The sequence below is a fragment of the Lepeophtheirus salmonis genome, chromosome 5 (assembly GCF_016086655.4).
Source record: "Lepeophtheirus salmonis chromosome 5, UVic_Lsal_1.4, whole genome shotgun sequence".
NCBI lineage: Eukaryota > Metazoa > Arthropoda > Copepoda > Siphonostomatoida > Caligidae > Lepeophtheirus > Lepeophtheirus salmonis.
In genome coordinates, this window is record NC_052135.2 from 15,022,063 (window position 1) to 15,046,790 (window position 24,728).

General features: G+C 28.8%; 1 protein-coding gene across 2 annotated transcripts in view; it reads right to left on the reverse strand.

Annotated features, from left to right (window-relative positions):
• LOC121117629 (cell adhesion molecule Dscam2) overlaps positions 1 to 24,728 on the reverse strand; it is a 217,844-nt gene that overhangs the window by 189,702 nt on the left and 3,414 nt on the right. For both annotated transcript variants that reach the window (XM_040712072.2, XM_040712070.2), the window contains exon 2: positions 9,280 to 9,316. The gene's annotated coding sequence lies outside the window, so the exon portion shown is untranslated. The remainder of the gene's footprint in view (positions 1 to 9,279; positions 9,317 to 24,728) is intronic.

Genomic DNA, 24,728 nt, shown 5'->3' on the forward strand with positions numbered 1-24,728 from the left:
ATTCCTCAATCTTATATGATGACAATTAATTTTATGTTACTATAAGTGCCATTTGCGACACCCCCAAAGAGTTACTAAGAATATTTTTGATAAAAATTGAGTCTAATTTGTCAAATAATGCACATATAATCCAAGCAATGTTTTGAGAAAAATTAAGATAATTACTCTAATTTAAAAAAAATGATAGTTAAAACACCAGGTAGATACTGCTTAAAAATAGGCGACATTTTAAGAATCAATTAGTGGGACGGGACGGAATGAGACAGATTTTAAGTACTACATTAAAACCAATACAACCCTAAATCGAAACGAACAAAGTTATATACACCAACACTTTAACATTCAAATCTATTCGCATTTCATCTTTATCTCTAGAATATTGATAAACCTTCGATATTCTCTTTAAAATTATCAGCATTTTCTACTTTTAAGTTTCTTATTTTATGTATGTATATTATCTGCATTTTAAAGTACTTTTGTCCCTAAAAGGGAGTTTCTTTTGCATATAGTTCTAAAAAGAAAAAAAAACTTGTCACTTGCTAATGAAACTATTTAAAAAAATAGCAACACATAAGTCAATAGATTCGTTAAGAGGTTTACTGTCACAGTTCCAGTCCGAAAATAATTATAGAAATATATACATACTTGCTAAAAGGTTAAAATAGTAAAAATATATTCTTCTTTTTCACGCAAACTTTGAGGATCAACAAGTCGATTAGCTCGTGGATTTTTTATTAAACTATAATTAAGCAACAATCAAAATAAATGTTTGAACATAATATGTAAAAGTTTACTATGTAAATAAATAGAAAATAATCATTAAACTCTAATGTAATACGCGTGAAAAATATTCATTCCTAAACAAGAGTGACTTTTGTTGTAGACATTCCTTATTGATTTAATATGGATGCATACAAAAACAGTACATGGGTACTTTTTAGTGATGAGACAAATAATCGAAATGGGAGAATCAGGTGATTGCTTCTGGAATGGGAATCGGCATCGGGAAAATAATGTTTAATTTGCAATTCCGATTCTTATTTAACTATTTATTACTTTTCTCAGTTAAGAAAAAAAAAAAATAGCCCCCTTCAAAAAATTACAGAATTATTTCTCTTTATTAGAAAATTTAATATTTGAAATTTAATTTTTCAAATTTTCTTCCCAAAAATTTAATTTTCTGTAAATAAATAAGTATTTTGAATTTTTTCCCAAAAATTTAATTTTCTGTAAATAAATAAGTATTTTGAATTTTTTCCCAAAAAAAAATTATAATTTGTTTTCTTGCCTATAAATTTTATATAAGAAATTGAAAATTTCTTATATAAAATATATTTTTTTTGATAATAGCTTTAGATTTTTAAAGTTTTTGTTAGTAACTTCGGATTTTTGTATTTTTTTTGACAATAGCCGTTTTTGAAACTTTTCCCCCAAAAATAGTTTTATGATAACAGCCATGTGCTTTTGAAATAAGTATCAAAAATTTTATTATTTTAAATAAAAATCTTTAAAAAAATTCCAAACATCTTAACTAAAACCAAGCCCCCCTCAAAAAAAAAAAAAAATATATATATATATAATCCTATGGACGCCACCTTATAGAAGAATTGTAATTTTTAACTATTATTTGAATTATCAAAGAATCAAAATCGGCAATTTTTACTAGAATGGCATTGGAATCGGCATCATGATTTTTTTTAATCATCCCATCACTAGTATTTTTCAAGAATTCGAATAAAATACATATATGGATACTTTTTTCACAGTTAAACCTTTGGAATATTTTTTAATTAGTCTGCATTAATGCAGTATATCATTATGGCATATTGTAGAATATCGTATATTCAACGTAACAGTGTCCAAATTACATTAGATATTCCACTGCTCAATTTTTATATACCATGCATATTAGAATGCTTCTTAAATATATATTTTTTCAAATTATTGGAAGGGTATAGTCCACAAATGTTTGTTTTGGTACAAAATGAAGCAATATAAAGTTTTAGCTCTATTGATCAATGTTGCGAGGTTATACATTGCAATTGAATTTTCTAAACATCAAAATTATTAAAGGAAAAAAAAATTACCGAAATATATTCATCAATCGTAAGCTAAATATAGAAAATAACTATTTTAGATAACTAAACAACCTTTTAAATTTTTATTTTTAGCTTTTACCTCAAAGGTCCAATTCTTATGATTAATGAAATGCTGTTACTTGTCATATATTTTTAATATTATTTACATTCGTTATTTCCAAATTTTTATAACAAATAAATAAATTTAAAAACTTCAAACACGATCCGCAAGTTCAGCAATTAAATATGGTAATGTCACGATATGAGCCCATTAATAATAATGACTTTGATTACTTAAGACAAGATTGCTTTAACATGATACTTTACGCCCTTTAAAGGAGATAAATATAAAGTTATGTTATGTATATATATCTATAGGGCAACCATATTTTGATGTTTTTAAGGTGAACAAGTGGTTTGTATGTCTGTTTTAGGGCTAGGAAGTAAATATTTTGATATTAACAAATTTAAGATTAAAATAATATTCAATTTTAATTTATTTATTAGAAACTATGTTTTAGAGATCTCTTTTTTTGAGAGGCTCTGTTTTTATTTTCAAATATACTTTTATTTGTAGTCGACTTTCAAACAATTTGCCGCCAAAAACCAGACATTTTATGAATAAACATTCGTCGCCAAATTTACCAGACAGGATGTAGAAAGAGGATATGACCGGACAACCCCAGCATATAGGTAAGTGCACTTGCTGGCATTTATGACTCTCTCTCTCTCAAACTTCCATTTGTAGTTATTTTGGTTTTGATCCACCTATGTAACATGCTTTTTAGAGTCTTAATTAGATTCTACGTGCAGAGTTGACAATGTTGTTATAGTTTTTTTTGTTTTTTTCAAAGGAGATAGAATAAGTTATAGTAACACTTTTTACATTCACTATTTGATTAACTAAAAGAAAGTAAATTTCAAAACGAAGAAAGAAACCGAGTTTTTTTGCAAAGGTATTTCCACGTACTTTAAAATGCATCTACCTTTTAATATTTATATATTCTATGTCTGTTAAGAGGTTAGAAAATTTTGAATACTATGTATCGATACAAAAAGTTTAATTTATATATATACACAACTATTTGTAGCTATTGATTTTCCCATCAATAAAAAGATTAAATATGAAATCCTTTTTGTTGACATAAAATGTACACCTTTTTTTTCTTTCCTTTTTTTCAATACTTGGTTTTCGTAAGCAAGCATACAAATTGTTATTATTGGTTGATATCACAATTTATAATTAGATATATATAGGAGGGTAATCAGAAAAGTTTCAGAGCTAACAAAGATACAAGACATTTTTTTATGATTTATTTATTTATTTTTCAACATAGTCCCTTGTAACTCTACCCACATCTCCCATACCTCATTTCTGTAACTTGTTGAAATAGTACTTAACATTTTTCTCTACAAAGTAATTATTCACGAAGTTAATTACCTGTTCATTTGATGAGAATCAAATGCAGTCTACTTTTTGGACTGTATTTTTGTTTTCGGGATAAATAGTGTATTCAAGTTTTATCTACAGTAATTACTCGGCCCTGAAAATTAGATTTATTGCACCTAAACTGCACCAACAGAACAATTCTCGATTTTGTCGATTTTACCAAAATCACACACATAAACTCACTGCTCAAAAGACTGTAAAATAACAACAACACCTACAAAATGGTTGAAAGTTTGCTGAGTAACTGTCAACAGATGCTAGATAGATGTGACTAGCTTTGATTTAAGAGTGCTGTCATATAGACATTGAGTTCAGAAAAAATTCAGACCAACTTTATATATATACTAGTGCTGATAGGTGCCCAGTCGCCACATGAGATAAAGTCCCCTTGACAGGGATTAAAGCGTTTGTGATATCTTACAGATTCCTATGTACTACTCAATATATATCTGATGATTTATCCTTAAAAATGACAAAGAAGACCGATCTCATGAGAACTAGAAAGGGGCTAATGTTTTATCTCCCTTAAACAATTATGGTTGTCATATTACTGAAAATGGTATGTCTTCGAATTTGTCTTCAAAAAAGTTACTATCGCTAAATTTAAAATTTCACACTTGTCTAATCCAAAATAATGTATCTGTAAAAATTTTCAATGAAATTGAGTTGCACATAAGTTTTTCAGAAAAAAAGACCTTTTTTTAATCGCACTTTACTAATTTTGTTGTTCTAGTTCGAGTCTGACATTTGTATTAGAGTAAAAATAAAAAAGAATAATCATTATCTAAGGATAATTTTAATCAATTTAAAAATAATAAATAATACCATCATTCTTAAACTTGTATTATTTTGCCATAAGACTGTACCCCTCTCGACAGTTTTATAAACAAGGTACATTTAACACATTAATAAATTATGATATTAAAAATAATTTGTAAAATTATTTTATGTTTTCGAAAATTATAGTATACATTTACTCAGTATTAGAAATTGTTTTATTAAATATTTTTTGATTTAGTCAGATCTAAAATACCTAACTAAAAATAGAGTTCTATAAAATTTGACCTAGACGATTTCATTTTAGTGATAATTGTAAGATTGTTATTCTTTTATTGTTCAGGTGATAATATCTGAGAATGAAATCATCACTAGTTAGTCAGATCATGGATGATGGAAATTAGTACATATTATTTGTTGGGAAGCTATATGTGTAAGGCCCTAATGAGTTCAATGTAGAATTGATGATAAAAAACGGAGTAGTTCCTGTCTATGTCCTTGATAATTGCGGGGAGTGATTATTTAATAGCTGCTTGCAAATAATATAATATAACGTCATGTGTGCTATGTTGCTCACATCCCAAAAAAAAAATTAATTGTCAGGATTGCCACGTTCATTTTCGGTTTATTATATTTTTACAGGCTTGTAAGTGTTCTGCGGATTTGGCATTCCGTTCAAGGTTATGTTTTTTTTTTGTTTCAACGTTCAGCCATTATTTATGTTCCGTTCCGCATTCCAGTCATAAGGTAGTTCCATATCTACTGTACGACAGCAAATCGCAACTTCCGCTTTGATAGTGTCAAGGAGGCCCCATTTGAGAGATAGGTTTCAAGATTTTTTAACACAACAATCCGTTGAATATTAAGGTTCAAATGAGATACAACTTATATAATAGGTGTATTCATTGTCAAGATGGAAACAAAAAGGCAAAGTATAGCCGATTTAATTAGCGCCCAGCATAGCAACGAGACAAGAAAAACTGGACCGTGGACTAGTCGAGAAACTGCAAGAACGACTGGGTTCTCACCTATACGTTCTATGATGTTCCGCCGGTCAACCAGAATAAGTTTTCAGCCTCTGCGATGATGCTAAGAATCGTGGTATTTGAAGGAAAAGGAACCCCCCTTTATTGGTTCACGAAAGGCCTTAAAATTGGGCCCAAGGAGTACGAGGTCGTCTTCAAGGAGATGTTCTTACCCTGGGTGAAGTCCAACTACCAACAGGGAAACTATGTGTTCCAGCATGACTCCCTCCCCCCAAGGCACAATTCCAGGACCACCCAGAACCCATGTTCTTTTGAACTCCATTCAATTTTGCCTTCCGTTCATAAATCTGTAATTTTAAATACCTGTAGGTAATACTTGATACAACTCTAACTGCCTAGACGATTGCTTTTTTCATACCGATTTTCAACACTAATACGAGTATATACCGATGAATATCAAATACATGATGTACATAAGTTATAACAATGTTAAAAGAAGAAAAAACTTTATTTTTTTTCTATAGTATTATTTTAAATGCAAGTTCTGATATTATATAAAGAATTTGAACAAAAAGAAAGTAGTAAAGAAAACAACAATTTTTTATGTAATTAAATTTCAAATACTTGAGACGAAAGAAAGAAAAGATGGGGGGGATGGAGGAGGATAAAAACTTCTTTTGGATTTCGTTCACTATCATACTATTTTTATTATTATTTACAATGAAAGTGTTGTTATTTGTTTGTTTGTTTTTTTGCGTTGTAATTCATTAGGAGGTAATAATAAAAATAATAATAACATTTTTGAAGCAACTCCTTCTTTTGGATCCTTCCTTTTTCTTCTCTTCTATATTATAATCCTAATTTTGTGGTCCATTTAGTCCTCTTTATGATTGTGGTATTCTTCATCTTCTGTCTTTTGTATATAACTGAGGCTCTTTTCTCTCATTTTTCCTATTACTGTGATCATTATATTTACAAAAACAACTGCTTGCAAATATGAATGTTTATTAGGGTGGCTCTAAAAGATACAGGTTTTAACTTTACTTTTCTCACCCTGCCATTTTGTTCCTGTCATAATAAAACTTTACATTGAAAAAAATATTCGACTTTCAATTATATTCAAGTGTGACTTTCGCTCCTTAACTGTTGTTCATATATTAAAAAATTATCAGAAAACAAAATAAATGTTATGCCAATACGTGATTTGTAGTTTTAATATTCAATTCTTTTAACATTAATTAGATTATTTCATATCGTTTTGTTTACAAAGTTCTAATAAAAAGAACAATTATTTTGTTCTCTCTTCTCTTCTGGGTAGTGGATAAGTTTACATTTATTCTACGTTTCATTCGTGTTTAAAAATAAAAACTGAGTACAAATGTTGAGAAATTTATAATTTGAGTCAAATGCTTAAGAGCCAAAGGCAGTTATCTCCGAATGTTGCTCAAATGTAACCATTTTTGGCACAGGAATACATGTTTACTATAAGAACTGATTAAGAGGTGATAGAATGAAAATAAAAAAAAATGATTTTTTAAATACACAATAAGAGCCACCCTAATGAATATATACATATATATAATAACGTAGAAGCAACAAAAAATATGTTCTGCCTACCTGTTTACCTTTATTTCCCTCTCATGATGCTAATTCATTGACTTTTATGACCTTTTATACAAGAAAAGATTGTGTTTTTATTGTTCTTTCTTTTTTGCTAAAAAATGTTATACTGTATATTCACTTTTGACCGCATTTTGTTCGTTAGACTGTTCTGTTTTCTGGTTAAATATGCTTTTCCCTGCAGGCTGATCTATTTTGCATGGAAAAATCAAAAAAATGACTTTGCCAAAGTTTGAGGTACCTCAGACCATTTAAATTTGAACAAAATATGGGTCATTTTACGCCTCTTCTACCATTCTGAATATGATGTTATGATGAGGGTTGCAAATTCTAAGCATTTTTAGCGAGCAATTTTTTTTGTTAGTTGCAAACTGAGGATTGTTTGGTTTATTTTTCAAAGCCGTTCTGAATATTTAAAGAGAGAATATCTAAGTGTAACCACAAGTGTGTGTAGACAGAAAGTAACACTTAGGAGCTGTTGAAGAGTTATAAAGATCCATGTTTAGATTATAATTGAGGATTGACAACAGAATTATTTCTGCCTATGTCCTTGTCTGATACGGAGTGGGACTTTTGTTTCTTTCTTTCCTCTCATAGTTGCTTGCAGCTAATCATCTCTCAACTCAACCACATTCAAATTGTTAGGGTTACCGTGTTCATTTTCTTTCTTTTTTACATGTCCAAAATGCTTACTTTTAACAATCATAGCTGTGAGACAAAAATTGTACATATTTTTTTTAGATTTTTGGTTATAATTATAAAATATTGTACATCCCGTCTTTGATATTATTTATGGCGCCTAATGTGTGTTCAATACTGAGCAGCTTCCCTGTTTTGTCCAACACAACAAAGGAAAGTTTAATCTTAGTAGAGGTGTCAATTGGTGAAGAATGTTATTAAGTGATTTTGATAAAAGAGGAAAATATTATCCAAAAATAAGAACAGTCTTCACTACATACTAGGGTTCATTCTATACATATATAATTACTAATCTTTTTCCAATAAGGCGAAATGAGAGCAAAGCTTCAAAGGTTTTCCTGTAAATTTTTTAAAGGATTTTTTTTTATCCATATATAAAAAACGAGTAACTATATCAAAGACCATCATCATCCATCTTAACCCATGTAAATAAACATTTATTTAACACGTTTATTAACTACTAATAGTATATAAAACCTAAGAAAACTGGAATTTATTTTATTCTTAAATATGTATGTATACTATACACCTAAACCTTTAATCCACAAGTATATACATCAATCAAACATTACATTTATATCAAGAAATGAAGGTTCGAATTGAAACTTATACGTGCATATATGTACGTACTAGTACTGAAAATCTAAGAGGCGGTGGATAGTGACTATAGTTAGGCGCCTTAGAGCCAACTACATCATCTCATCTTGTAGTAGACATTTTATTATTTTCAATCCGGAATTGTATAGGTGCAAAATCATAGAGGAGGAACACGAGACATCTTATCTCTGAACAGAGGAAGCATAGACAGTTTGAAAGAGCAAAGAAGATTCTAAATTTTTTCAAGGGCAACAAAAATTTGGGCATAGTTTTTCTCTTTTCTGAAGACAATTATAGGTATCTTTAAATTTAATAAGCAAAATAACTTAAACATTTTATAATTGTTAAACCTATACATTATTTAAATGCTGTTTAAAAAAATGACTAATTATGACATATTTATTTATTATCAATTACGTCTTCTTGATGTTTAATGAGTCAAATATTTACCTTAATTTTAAATGAGTACCCATACGTTTGTATTTCCAAACTGAATTATACTGATATTATTTTATATTACCAATAAATACTCGATACTCACACTCAGAACTGAATTAACGTGCCAACCGATAGGGGAAAATTGAAAAAAAAAATCGTCAAAATTAAGACTGATATTAGAAATAAAGTAACACTAACTATGGTGTGACATAAGAGGCAAAACTTGCAATCTGTTTGGAACTTAGCATAAAATAAAATTTACGTCGCAATATCCCTTTATGAAGCTGAATACAAAGTGAATTCCGTGTCAACTAGTATGTCTCTCTCCTCTACAGAACGAGTTTCTAATAATAATTATTAAAAAAACCTCTTTATTAAAAGTGTCTAAGTATAAGGGGATTGACTTTTTAAAAAATATATTATTTAAATATATTTATAGAATAGATATTCATCATAAACGTTCATAGCCATAGGCTTAATCCTATGTTGACATCCCTAAAGCACTTTAGCCAAAATAATAAGTACAAGTATTTTATTATTAAAAAAAAGTAATTTTTTTTTGCTTAACCAAATATGCTTGAAATGTCAGTAGTTTTTTTTTTTGTTTTTTTGTTCATGTTATAAAAAAGGTTACCTTGAGCTCTTGAACGATTTGGAAGCCAGGTATATATCTGTAAAAGAAAAATTAAAAAGTATTAAAAGATGTGTACAAATGTATATATGGCATATTTCGTTAATGGTAAGGAAGATCACTTTAGTTATAGAATGTACATATATACAATAATCAACTTAGAGAAAGCAAATACCTGTTTTGACGTAGAGGAGACAACGTTTCATTGCAAAAAACTTTTTGCTTTGGGTTTAACTTAGTCTCACTAAATTCAAATATAACTTACTTGCTATAGTTTGAATCTATTGAAAGGCGTGACCGGTAATTTCATTTCCAGTTGTGATTGGATGTTAATGGGGATGAATTATAAATTCTAAAGATATACTACGAGTCCCAGCATGATATTATCAGGGGACCCTTCTGGATTATATTTGGGGTGAGAGGGGTTGGTGTTTGGAATTTTTTTTGAAAAAAAAATCCACAAAATTAATTAAATTAAATTTTTCAAAAAAAAATTACAAATCTAGAACTCTTCACAAAAACTGAACTTTTTTTCAAACAAAACTTCTAAATTAAAATATTAAATTTTTCGAAAAAAAAAAAATACAAAATCTATAGTTATTCAGAAAAAAGTTTCTTTGAAAAAATTTCAAAAATCCAGAGTTGTTTAGAAAATACTGCAATTTCTTGCGGAAAAATTTCCCAAAATTAAATTTTTTGAAGAAAAGTTTCTGAAATCTATAGCTATTTAGAGACAATTAAATTTTTTGGATAAAAATTTGAAAAATTTAATTAAATTTTTTTGTAGCGATAAAAAAATCCTTAATTTGGGGTGGCTGCTACACCCTCTCCAGCCCTTCCCCAGCGGACGCCCCTCCCAATGAATGATTATGATTGTTGTAGGATTCAACTCAGAGTTGAACTTTAAGTAGGGAATAGTAAGTGATCCTGGATAGGGGATGTGTGGTGCTGGAGCCACTTGCTTATTGTTTGCGTATATTTGTATTGTGAAAAGAGGAGGGGAAGAGAAAAAGGGATGATGAAATTGATAATGGTCGATGGATGGGAAGGAGTAGGAGAGAGTAGTGATAGACGATGAAGAAGAGGAAGAGTAATGACGGGATTATCTTCTACTTCCCAAGGTATAAATAATATCCACAGATATGGATTCCATTCCTACTCCCTATTAAAGATTTATCATGACGTCATTTATAATCCATAAACTCCATAAATCAGTCATAACAGTCTCCCATCCATCACTAGTCATCACTCAGCTCTAGTGCTGACTTCCCATCCCTCCCCCTACACTCCTAAACAAAACTACTAACTAGTGTTAAAACATAAGCCGTATGACCTCACAAAATATTCCTCATCAATGTGGGAATGAAATGTCCGTGGATGAATTTAAAAGGGAATGCATTTACGGGGAATGAAATGACTAGGTATTAAAAGACAGGGAATGAAATTACCTAGCTCCATTTAGATTCTATAGTTATTCCATTTGAATTCTATTTGTCAAATGTTGCAAGTGTCGTTATAGCCAGTGACGGTTGTAACATTTAAAAATGTCAAATTTGAGTTATAAATTTATACAATTAGAATAGATAATATTTTTGAATAATAAATAACTGGACTTATCATTGTGTTTCTAAATATTTAATTTCAAATGATTATAGTAGATTAGGATATAGATGAATGATCAAGACTATAAATCGGAGAAATAGACTCTGAAAAAAGTTATCAAGATCCATAATCTGTCTAAAAAAGTTGAATAATATAAAATAATAATGAAGAACATGCAATTCGAAGAAAATTTCAGCCTTTTACAATTGTACCCTTTTGTACTGATCTTTGTAATATCTCAAATTTCTCACCTCTGGCTGAGTTTTGAATTTCAAAATTGTTTTGTCAACTAATATCAAAATAATCAAAAATCAAATAACATCAGATATAGAGAAAAACAATTAAAATCCACTAAATTATTACAAAAATAATGCTTCAAAAAAAAACTACACTTTCCTCTCAAAAACAGTTTTTATCCAATATATTGAAGAAAAAAAATTGCACTAAATTATAGAATTATGATGTAAGTTTTATGCTGTAGGCTTTTTGATAATTGAGAAAAAAAGGACTGTTGAAACCGTCTGAGGTCTTCCCTACTTTTAATTTTTTTTCTTATGAAGAAAATTATTAGATTATATAATTGAGCATGTATTTTTAATCGCATATCGAGTAATTATATACTTTTTAGAATAACATGTTTAGATGAAAAATGAAGGAGAAATATTCATATATATTTATTTATGTACATAAAATAGCAAGAAATTTAATTATGAGAGGCCTCAATCAGGCATAACTTTTTTTTTTATTCAAAAAGCAAAATCCTTTTAATTGGCAAATTGTGCAATATTTTTTATTTAAATTATCGTAAAGAAATATACGATGACATCTTTTATGATGTCACAGATCACGTAACTTTATCATTTTATGTCCTTTTCCAACATGACGTATGTAATTTTTTTTTTCCTTAGCAGAATTTGCCTTATTAATTCAGTTAAAAAAGGGAATTAATAGCGCTCGAATAGTGTGGTTATAGGCTAATATTAACGAATACTTGACACCCCTAGCAAACCGAAATGGATCCTTTGGTCTTCGTTTATAGCTTTGGCTACTAGCATCTATGAGAGGGAAAGAAAGAAAAAGAAGGAAAGTATCTAACAAGGACATTTGTAGACAAGAATAACTCCAATACCATTTTTTAATTTAACTTTAAATCAAACAAGGACGTAAACCTATAACATCCAATCAAAACATCAGGATTACTCTTCATTATCCTTCACGTACTTTATACTAAGAAATTAAAGAATTAAATAATAATAACAACAGTTTTGGAAAATAAACATACCCGATACTATAAAATGCTTAGACTTTATACTTTTAAGCATTGAATGCTTTTTGAGTTGCGTAATTAAATACTAGCACGAACACGCTATCTTAGAGATAGCCAATGACAAATTAAAAAGATTTGGTTTTAAATTATGTTATTTTATCTTAAAATTCTAAACTAAAACAATGTACTATAAATATATATAATATTTCTTATGTAAAACCTCTTTTTATTCAAAACTTTATGTTGTTGTCCATTTGATCTAAATATAATCAAAACTACACCCCCTTTTGGAATTATTGAAAATGCAAGATATAATTGACCATGTGAAAATATTAGTTTTAGTAAATATAAAGCAATTTTTTCAAATTTTTGACCTTGTTATTTATTTATTGTCATTACCATTGTCATGCTCCTTCTTCAAACATAATGAAGAAACACACTGAGATTAACTTGCTAATCCTCTTCTTCCTTCATTACCTAATTCCTTTTTTGAATTTGTATTTAATATGAGTTTTCCCTTTTTCTGTTTGTACAATAATTCGTTGTTTTTTTGTGCATTTTCATAACGACAACTCGTGACTTTAAAAAAACCTTTGAGAAACGGGAATGGATTTATTTTTAAGAAAAAAATCCACTTATTTGCGAAAAAAAACTGGCTTTTCAGAGCTCAGGAATTTGGTCTGATGAGAAGGAAACATAGCCCTACATAGCGTACGTAACTCAAAACTCTAAACACCTTTTATTTCATGTCCAAAGTATGTATTTGTCTCCGTTTTTGAAGGGGTTTTTTGTCAGTTTTTCCTACCAGAACGAACATCGGACATACACATAAATTATTTTAATACTATGTAGGATAAGGAAGATAAATTTATTATTAAGAGCAACTGAATGTTTTGGGTTCCCAGTCTGTACTTAAATGTTATATTGTCTAGCTTTGCAACCAAGAGCTCTTGTCCTGACGAACATTTATTTCTAGAATGCGACTATACCAGAGTTTAAGTTACCTTACTTAGGAGCAGAGGCCTGTATTATGTGCAATTCTCTCTCCTTTGGAGACCATCTTCCTTGCTCCAACCTCCCTTTGAGACCCTGGACGTTTTAAATATTTGAAAGATGGATTGAATTCCCAGAGGATAGGAGAGTGCAAATCACTTAAATTCTAACATAGTTACATAAATTATGGGAAAGTGTGTATAGTACAGATACTTGTCCTCAAAATGATTCATACCCTTGTTCATTTTTGTATTAGAGCTAATGCATTTTTGTCAAGTTTTTTTATGAATCATATGTGAGCAAAAAGTTTCATTGGTATTTTATTGATGAATAACTAAAAAATACTATATTCATAATTATCCATACCCTATCCCCTCATAGGTTTTATTAGTCAATAACATAACCTTTGTTTTTTATGACTGCTTCTAGACGATTTTTGTTCAATTCCACAAGCTTCCTGCATAAGTCCAGTGGAATATTTTGGCAAAATCTGCCTTGGTAAAGGCTTCAAGCTTGGTTAGGTTGGTGGGTTTCCTAGACTTCAACTCTTGTCTTCAAGTCTCGCCACAAGTTCTCGGTAGGATTCAAGTCTGGACATAACTTGGCCTTCCTAGAATATTGATATTCTTATCTTTGAACAATCTATTCAGTAATTCAGCATTATGTTTTGTGTCATTACGCTGCTGGTACGTACAAGTGGCAAGGCTGGAGTTTTTCAGCAGACTCCTTCAAGTTTTCATCAAGGAATCAAGGAATGATGAGCTTCCCTGTGCCACTGGAAGAGAAGCATCTCTATAGCATTGTGCACCCACCACCATGCTTCATGGTAGGGACATTGTTCTTCGGCTTGTATGTTCCTCCTTTCTCCCTCCATTTTGAGCATTGCGTTTTTTTGGTTATCCATCAAAAAATGCCCATGAAATACAAAGCTTTTTGAATTGTGAATTGATGTCATTCTTTTACTTGTTGATACATATAATTCATAAGCAAACTTGACAAAAATGCATTTTTTTCATCACAAAAATGAAAAATCACACAAATTAACAAGGGTATGAATAGTTTTGTGGGCAAGTGTACATGTAATTCACGGCTTTGTGATTAAGTTGTTGTATAAAATATCAGAATAGGTCACGAGTTTAAAGTAAAGTGCAATTTAAATTATGATAAACAATGTTTGGATGCAGTTGCAGTCTCCCTCTTTATATTCCTTGGAGGAAAGGAGGGGAAGAAGAGAATACAAAAATGCAGGTCCCTTTCTCTCTCTCTCTTCATTCTATGAATATATAAAGCTATAAAGTTAGAGGATATTTTATGTATTTCGAAAAAAATGAAGTATTTATTGGTTTAAACATATTTATAAACCAGGAGAGCTGTGTGTGTGGAGATCAAAGTGATGAAAATGAGAGGCGGGGGATAGAAATGAAAAGAGATAGATATAAAAAAATCATTTTATAGGAATGTTAAATTTGAGAAAATAAGGCAATAAAATAAATATATGTATTTCATATTTCACACAAGGCTTTACATATATTTTATGGTACCTTTTTCATGTACATAAATGTGTTTTTGAGAGATGAGAGGATAGAGAAAAAGAGTTAAATGCATAGACCTATGTACGTACATACATATAAATTATTCAGTACTTGAGTTATTTTGAGTGTAAAGTCATGAAATATCTTTGTGTTTTAAAACATTCTACAATTGATGTAAGGATAATTCATCACTTGCTGCAGCACTTCCATTTGAAAATTTTTAAAAGAGTATTAATATTAGAGTTGCAAACAATGTGGAGATAGTGTTGAATTTAAGGAAATAAAGAAAAAATAGAGGTGATATTACTGACTATCTTTATAAATAATTTGAATTCAGACTTCTCTTATACCGTTTAAGCAACAACTTGCTCAATAATGATCCTTCTATATCCTTAACTCTCACTTAGGAGAGTTGTTTTTCAAACTCACTTCAATCCTGTTAATCAAATGATTATCTCCCTAAATTAAATTCATCTGGAATAACAGAAAAAAAAGACCCAGAATCAAATTGTAGCAGTTATCCGATTTGTCCAAATATGGAATTATTATTTGATCAATCCTTAAAAAGAGCTTACTCCGCCATCTACGTTCAGAACCTTTATAGAATGAAAATAAGCAGAAAAATCGACAACCCAAAACAAAATAAGATGTGATTGTGTATATTGCGAGGACTAAAGCACCGCCTTGATCGGTTATTAAGTATTATTTATTATTGTCAATCAGAAGCAGCTGATAGAATTAAATAGAGGGACCAGATAGTAATCGCAGACCTTCTTTCTCACCCCAACAAATTTCCCATACTTAATGATGATATATAACACTGTATAAAAATACTCTATAAAGTTGCAAGTAAAATATAACTTCTGTATAACAGAGCAGTGGTTCTCAAACTTTGACAATTGTTTACCACCTGATTTTTCTTTCTCCTAGTCACTCTTTTCATGTACTACCAGTGGCGTCGGCAGGAGTGGGCTGGATGGGCTGCAGTCCTCCCCAAATTCAATAATTTTTTATTTTTATTACAAAATTTAATATTTGATATTTTATTTTTTATTTGTTTGAATAGCTGTGGATTTTTTAATTTTTTTCCAAAAAATTTAATTTTTTGTGAATAGTTGAGGACTTTTGAAAAAATTTTCGAAAAATTTAACTTTTTTCCAAAAAAAAATTTCTAATAACCAAGATCTACACAAAATATATTGCTGCAATGCCACTAACTACCTTGAAGGAGTTTGAGATTCATTGTTCTATAGGTATGCTATTATTTTTTTCCTTATTTGCTATTCCTATCATACCATTATTCAACTTACACCAATAAGAAAACAAAAAGATCTACATAGTCAAAGTGTTATGCAGATTGCCAACATAAACTTTTGTTATTATTTCAGTTCCATTATGGTATTCTACTAATATGTTGTTTTTTTGGTGAATCGTGTTTCTTTTGACAATTATAATTAGACTGAACGAATTAATTGGTGTTGATGATTTTTTTTTTTATATACTCAACTAATTTTTCTATTCAATATGACAGTGATTATGAAAAGAAACAACTATATTAATGTCACTAAAAACAATATAAGTTGTAATCATGGAAAGATTATTATTAACTATGTATAATTTTTCACTTACTATATTAATATATAACAACTGGTATATTTCAGCCCCCCTTTTAAAGGTAGTGTCATAATTTTTAGCGACGACATATAATATATCTGACGTGTCAATATCAAAAAACATTGGAAAAAAAAGAAATATTGTGAAGAAACAAATTTTCTTATTCTAGCTATTTTACTTTATAAGATGGGATCATGTTATTTTTTTACGGCCATTATGCACCCTTATATCAGTAAAATATTATTTGTTGGTATGGAATTGTTATAGGTAAAGTTTTTAGCTTTTTAATTAGGCTCCTCATTTAAAATTCAAATCCTTAGAAGTCGTATTTCTTTAAATTAAAGCAAATCTCTCTCTCCATTTAACATTGTATATTGGATTTTGATCACACATAATATAATAGTTAAAAAACACAGCTTCCATCCACCAAACAAAAAAAATTGTAAAATTAATTTAACGAGCAAAATTTATTAAATATTCAAGCTTAATAATTGATTTTCATAGAAGCAGTTCCAATCTGTTTTTATGTAGACAACGTTGTATATCTTAAAAACTTTTAATTTTAAGTGCTCTATGATTTTATTTTGAACAATAATATCTGATATTCAGCCCTCCTTATAAGTAAAATGGGACTTTGGAAAAGCTCAAACTAATTGCTAATAAAAAAGTATTATTTTAAACTATAATTACAATTATTGAAAATCTGCACTTATCCCATAAATTTTATGCAAAGCCTTTAGTTGACTCAAATATATCTATTAAAAATATTAGAGCGTATATAGGAATTTTAAAAAATGACTTAGTATTTCCCCATTTTTTTTTTTATTGTTACATAATTTTTTATCAAAAGTACATAAAATTCAATACAACTTTTTATATCTCATTTTTTACCATTACGCAGCATAAAATAGCCTAAAGTAGTCAAATCTAACTTCAAAAACAGGACAGTCCAATACATATCTACTTAAACAAGTAATATTACGTAGGTTACTAATAATGTTTCTGGTCTCAAAGAAACTATTCGTGGTAAGCTTCATGTTTTGTATCCAGTTGATAGCTTGGTATTTATAAGTATCAACTTAATAATAACGTTTTATTATTTGCACGTGATTTGAGTATTTTATAGTGATTTGAAATATTCTTTCAAGTGGAAAAATTGAATTGACTCTTGAACAATTTCGTGCAATCATTTTTCATAACTTTTGACGTAAATCATTAATGCAAAAGTGCATTAATGAACTTAATTCCTTATTTGGTGATCATACATCATCCTACAATACAATACAAAAACTGGTATAACGAATTCAAGTGAACCCACAGGTTGCTTCACGACGAATTTCGTTAAGGTCGTCCAAAATTTCTTGTTGTGCCATAATACATCGATGATGTGCACGAGATAATAAAACAAGATTGTCCTGTGACTTACCAGGAGATTGAGGTATCTTTAAGATCAGTACGACCAGCATCTACATGGTATTGCAAGAAAATTCGACTGTAAAAAAGATTTTTTCACGCAGGATCCCAGGTAATCTTCAAAAATTATCAAAAGTAGCCCCGTTTCGATTGTTTCGAACTGCATAATTTTTTTTAGGGGTGCATCAAAAGCTGTTTATAACATTTACATATGTGACGAAACATGATTATATGCATATAAGCCTAAACCCAAATAGCAATCGACTGTATGGGTCTTTCAAGATGAACCAAATACAACAAAAGTTGTTTTAGAGAGAAACACATCAAAGTAAATTCCTACCTGTTGTTTTTTTTTCGGTTATACAGATCACGTAGCTTCAGCAACATTAGAGCAAAGTAGAACATTTAATTCTTAATGGTACATGAACATTTTTCTACCAGAAGTCTTCCAAAAATCCGCAAAAAAAATAGAAGAAGAGGCGAATCATTATTCATCCTGACAATGTAAGTCCTCGTACTTCGACTAAAACAAACATCATTTTGGCTCGTCAAAACATTGAAATGATGAGTCATCTACCTTACAGCCTATATTTAGTCACCAAGACTTTTTCTTATTTCGATACATCAAAAATAAAGCGAGAGGGTTTTATCACCAGAAGAAACAATTGATACATTCAATACCTATGCTTTGGAGTTATCCCAATCAGATAGAAAAAAATGCTTCAAAAATTAGCTCAAACGTATTCAAAAGGGTATTGATCTTCATTAAGAATGTTTTGAAAAGCAGTCAAGCCAATTTCGCTATTAAATATTTGTTTTTTCATTATTAGCCCAGAAATATAAATAGCAATCTACGTACTTATATATTTTTTTAAAATTTTGAGGCTTAATTTAATATAGTACTAGGATAGTAAATATTAAGAAATTTTGTTATTGTTGTTGGTACCTTAAACAGTGTTTCTTATTTCCCAAAGCTGTTATCATTATTCACTAAATTCTTGAAGAGAGAACACTTAACAATAATGTAATAACTAGCGTGCGTGCTTATAAACAATAGTTATAATTAAACAAAAAACATGCAATTAAATTATGCTCACTTGTTCACACAAACTTTATCAAAAAAAAAATAATGATAATAATAACAATAACTATGGAACAACGTAGCTCTGTAGACAACGTGCTAGGTTAAAAATGTGCGTTTGTTCGATTTATGATCGCTTCTAGTGAAGAAAGATACACTAGGTGTATGATCAACAAAGATAACTCCTAGTTCAACTCCATCAAACTACTTATGAGAATATTTAAAAAATAATGACTAGGGATGAAACTTTTGTAGAGTGCAAGGAGAATAAAATTTTATTTTATTTCTACAAAAATCATATACTTAATAATGACACGAGACAAACGTTGAACATTGTGCATGAATACTATTTAAGCCCTTCCAAATTCAAGATCCCCCTATTGGTATGCCTGTTACCTCTTTTCTAAAAGTATATTTAGTTGAAAAGACAAGAATAAATGTGGAAATGTTTTGATATTGCTTGTTGCTTACGACGATACATTTTTTTAATCCATCATGAATGCAGGTTAAGATATCTAAGTAATTACATATTTTGTATTGTCCAGTTCTTCAAATGAGTGTTAGGGATTGATATAGTTGTAGATATTATAACATTAGCTGAGTGCAAGAATTTTTGTAGTTGCAACCCGAACAGTCTTCATTTTTTACCTTTCCAAAGCTTTTCTGATTATATTTTTTTTGTCAAGAGAAAACATCTAATTACATATAAAGTAATCACTACAGAACGAAAACAAATAGTAACACTGAGGATTTATAAAGGAGTTATAAAGGAAGATCCTTGTTGGACTCAGAATAAAATAGAATTGAAAACAAACATCAATATTATTTTTCCTCTTTCTATATCAAATAAGGTGTGAAATAAATATTTATTTATTTTTCTCAAAGCTACTCAATAAAAGGTCATGACAAAAACTCCAAACCATTATTCAAATGCTTAGAATTACAATGTTAATTTACAATTTATTTTTTTAGTATGGCGAAAGGTCATATTGCTTGTATAAAATATGAGATCCTAGTATGTAAATTTATAAGAATCAGAAAAATGATATGTTAACCCTGATAATTTGAAGAATGTTTAGAAGATGAGTAGCTTAGCTGTCATGAAGTTTTATTAGATTATCTACAAATACAAATTGTTATATACAAACAAATCCCACTCCGTGTACGTATAGCATGAACATACACCTAGAAAGGAATTACTCAAACGTCGATCCTTAACTCTACTCTGAGTTCAACAAGGATTAACACTTGTAACTCTCCAACAAATAATCAGTATTACGCTCCGTCACTCGTGAGCATACGTATTAGTCATTAATTTATATTTAGATATTCTATCTTCAAGAATTAAATAATATTTTTGTAAGCAATGAATCCCTCTTCAGATTGTCAAGTAGATAAAAATCTTAACATGCATTAAGATCATTAAAACTTTTAAAAACTTAATTTCAATTTTTAATTTTTCGTTAAATATTTTCAAAAATACACAGACAGCTATTCACAAAGAATTAAATTGTTTGGGAAAAAATATTAAAGATTAAATTTTCTTGTGCAAAGCAAACATTCCTTAATTTGGGGAGGGATACAGCATTTCCAGCCCACCCTTTTCGTACGCCCCTATTATAGTACAATATACATATCCTCCCCTTTTTAAACAAAAATCTAAAATCAAATTAAATAATAATAATAATATGAAAATAGCTTTGGAAAATAAAAATCCCTCTTCAGATTGTCAACAAGAAAAAAATATTATACGCGTTAAGATCATAATTTATACATCTCTAGCGTCAGAATATTACTGTTTGCAAATGAAAGCAATTTATATGTGGTACATAGTACCACTCTTTACTAAATATCGATGCGATGCAATTCGATATTTCATGCTTCAATATCATTCATTCTCTCAAAAAATAATTTTTCCTTTTTTTTTAATATTATGTTATTTATTTATATATATGACGCACATAAAAGCTCATTCTATTTAATCAAATAATTTATATTGCTATACCTTTTGTCAATTGGGACCATGTCATTAAAATCATTCATTCAGTAGGTACTTTATGAAGTTACAACGACTATAAACTAAGTTGTAACTTATTCAGCTTATGACATTATGTGGTTTCATTCTCAGTTTCAGAATATAGGAAAACTGATTTTTTTTTTACAAATTTTTCCAATGAATGTGGGTAAGGAAAGTGTTGAAAAACGTTGTATTATAATTTAAAAACAACTCCAAGTGAAGCCGGGTACACCCGTTAGTTTATTAATAAACACATGAAACAGAAACCAAGTTGAAGGAGGGGGAGGGGGAATGATAAAATTAAAGAAACATTCCCTTGTCCTTTCAATATAGCATGCAGTTAATTTTTCTTTCCTCTCTCGCTTTTTGTTACTGCGTCAAAAATTAATATTTTTTATTGTTTATTAACAGCAGCAGGCCTTTTACATCGCTAAAACAACCAGAGGGACGAAAGGTTATTGTTATTTACCATCTGAGTTGGTATTTTATATATATATTTAAGTTAGTTATTAATATCATACACACATATGTTTACAATACAATACAAAGGTGAACAAATTAGTTTCAAAATGGAATAGCTACAATTAACAGAACTAGAATGACGAAGGTATCATTTTTTTTAATAGAACTTTGACTTTGTTATAGATAATTATCTATTGTTCAAACCCTAGTCTTCTAAAAAAAAAGAGGTGTAATTAATTCATTACAAGCGGGTGTATACGACAATTGCGTCGATTACATTTGCTTTATAATTTATATGTATATCCTTTTTCTTTATTAATATGACACGCTGAGCTTTGCTATAAAGCTTCTTCTTTTTTTAATTTACTTTAATATTTTTAAAAGAATCAATGCTAAATTGTTATTTCTTTCAAAAATGACTTCACGGTCATCCAAACAGACTTTGCTGGCTGAATATAGATGCGAACACTACGTCTAGACAATGTTTTTTATCCAAATATTTTTTAATGGTCCTTAAAACAATTTATGTTATTTCAAGGAATGATGAAATCAATTTCGTACTTGCAACGAATTTTTACTTCTTGAAACATGTACTCAAACATATCAGAATTCATTCTCATTATTTTATGCATCAAGTTAACACTTGTTAAGGCACTATATTAGTCAGAAGAGACGTAAAAATAATTGTTTTACTGGCCAACACAGTTTTGAAAACAGAGTAAAAGCATTTTTTATACCAGAATTACGCAAAGAGAGGTACTATAAGATCATTGATCCAATGTGTAATATTTATTATTAAAATAAATTTAGAATGTTTATAAATCTTTTGTTTAAACTTTATATTTTGAATTATATTTTGTTTGCAAATCGACACATTTGATTGAAAAAAAATAGGTAGAATCATTTTCGATACCAGAACTATTCTAATGTAAAAAAGTAATTCAAATATGTTTCCCATTGAGTTCAAATTGAAGAATAATTCCTTTATCATTACAATCAATAAAAGAAAACCCACTCAACGTAATTTCTTTATAATACTGAAAGAGAGGCCATGAATAGCTCTTCATACTTTGTTCATTTACTTGGACTAAACATTCCAAATTTTCCCTCAACCAATTTTCATCTATATACTAAAATTCAAACAAGTTTTAGAACGACGTAGATTGTGAGAAATTATTATCTTGACATTAAGGTGCGTAGGTTCAAGCAGCAGTTGTTCCTAGAAGAAAATATATATTTTGCATATGGACTTCAAAGAAGATTTCTAGGTCAGATGGATTCAATGAACTACTATAATATTTACTTTTAAATAATCAACATAACTCCATTTAACCAATGACAGTAACAAAAATAAGTTACTTCTTTTGTAATTTGTATAAGATTATGAAATGTTATGTACCTCTAGGCTAAATATGTAGTTTGATTTGTACATTTTAAGCATTGTGGCATTTCAAAAAATCAAACAAACCCAAAATTAAGAGCGCGGGATTAATGTGAATTTGTGATTTTTTTTTTTGTAATTTATAAGTCGAAGTATTCCTGTGCATATTCTATTGAAACAATTTCAAAATGGCCTGACCCCTTTTTTGCTGCTAAACATTAACTCCATATGACCTTTAAGTATAATGATGACACTGTCTTTTTATTATTATTTTACTACAAAATGTACATATATAAGAATACACATTTGTCGCAGTGTTTCTCATTTACTAAATGACGCATGTCAGTTATTTACTTACTCAACATCTTCATTTTAAAGTTTTTTTGTATTTATTTGTATGTTATTTATACTTAATACAAAAATTCATTTAAAATAAAGCTAATCAATTGATGTTTAGTATCACGATTGATATTATTATGCCTATAGGGTAAATAACTATATAAAGGTATGTTGTTACATATAAATAGAAGGGGGGAAGGCTAAACTTCATTTTCTAAATGGTTTTTTTTTAAATAAATACTTTATACCCCACCAAACTATATTACATGAAGGATAAAATGAAAAAGTTATAGCACTCTTAAATAAAATAAACTTCATCTAAATTAAATATCAAAAAGAGTAAACATATATAAAATACTGTATTTATTTTTTTTATTTGAAAGTAAATTAAATTAAATAAATATGTACGGATATATTATAAATAGTAAGGGATGGACAAAATTATAATCAACTTAATTTGTACCTGACATTGAAATACGAGTACATTTGTACATTAATAGAAGGAAAAAAGACAAGGAAAGGAAATATATGGAAACGAAAATTTTGCAATTTTCTTGATTAGGGATCTTTTTTGTATTTAATTGATAAAACATAAAATATTTTTTCCTTTGTAACAAAGTAGAGCAATTTGAAGCAATTCTTCCATTAATCCTTTTTAAATTATTGATACTGTTGGGGTCAGTTGCAACATTTTCTTTACTTTGGCTCAACTATTCTAAGTAGACTCGCCAAATTTTATTTTAATATACCTTGATATATCTGCTATTGTTGGAATATATTTCAAATTTATATTAGTCAATAGATTTTCCACAAATTATTCTAATACGACATGTCAAATTTTGCAATGGTCCCTGGCTACGGGGACAATTGCAGCAGTAATATAATATTGAATATGACTTAGAATCTTTGAAAAGTATATTAAATAACTAGACTTTTCATTATGTTAAATTATAAAATATAAGTGTATTAGCGTAGATTAAGATAAGCAATAAAATGCTTCACTTTTTGCAACTGTCTACTATTTGCCGAGCGTTTAATTATCACTAATTTAAACTCATTAATTGAGTTTTGAATTAATTTAAAATTAAATCAACTAATATAAAAATAATCAATAATTCAATTGATATCAGCTACGAGAAAAACAATGAACTACTGACTGAACAATTACAAAAATAATTAGTTAAAAAAATAACTTTTATCTCTCCAAAACAGTTTTATGAAACATCTCTATTAATAGTTGACAAAATTTGATATTTTTTACAAAAATTTGTATTATCCATTATATGCCGTAAACTTTATGGCTGTAGCTTTTTTTTTTTGAGAAAAAAGGCAATTGTCCTGTGTAGAAAGTCTACCCAGTCTCCCTTACACAGTACTTGTTTCTACTCTTTTTAGGAAAAAGTTTTCAATATGGGTGATTTTGTTATAAAAAGGCTCCATATATAACAAAGTATTCTCCTATCAATTATAAATATAATTAAGTTTAACTCAAAAATAATCTATTTCAAACTTTGACAGCATTTTCTATGTACATAGATATTTTAATAAAGTATTTGCAATTGAATAATAAAAAATCTACTTTCTTCAAACTTAAATTGTCTCTTATTACTATGCAAGCAAATTCAGTTCTTAGAACCTACATTTATTATTATCACTAATGTACCTTAGGGTGACAATCAAATGATTTTTTTTGGGAAAATAAATGGCTTAGGCTAACAAATGGTTCCTCATTGAACAAAATAAAAACATTA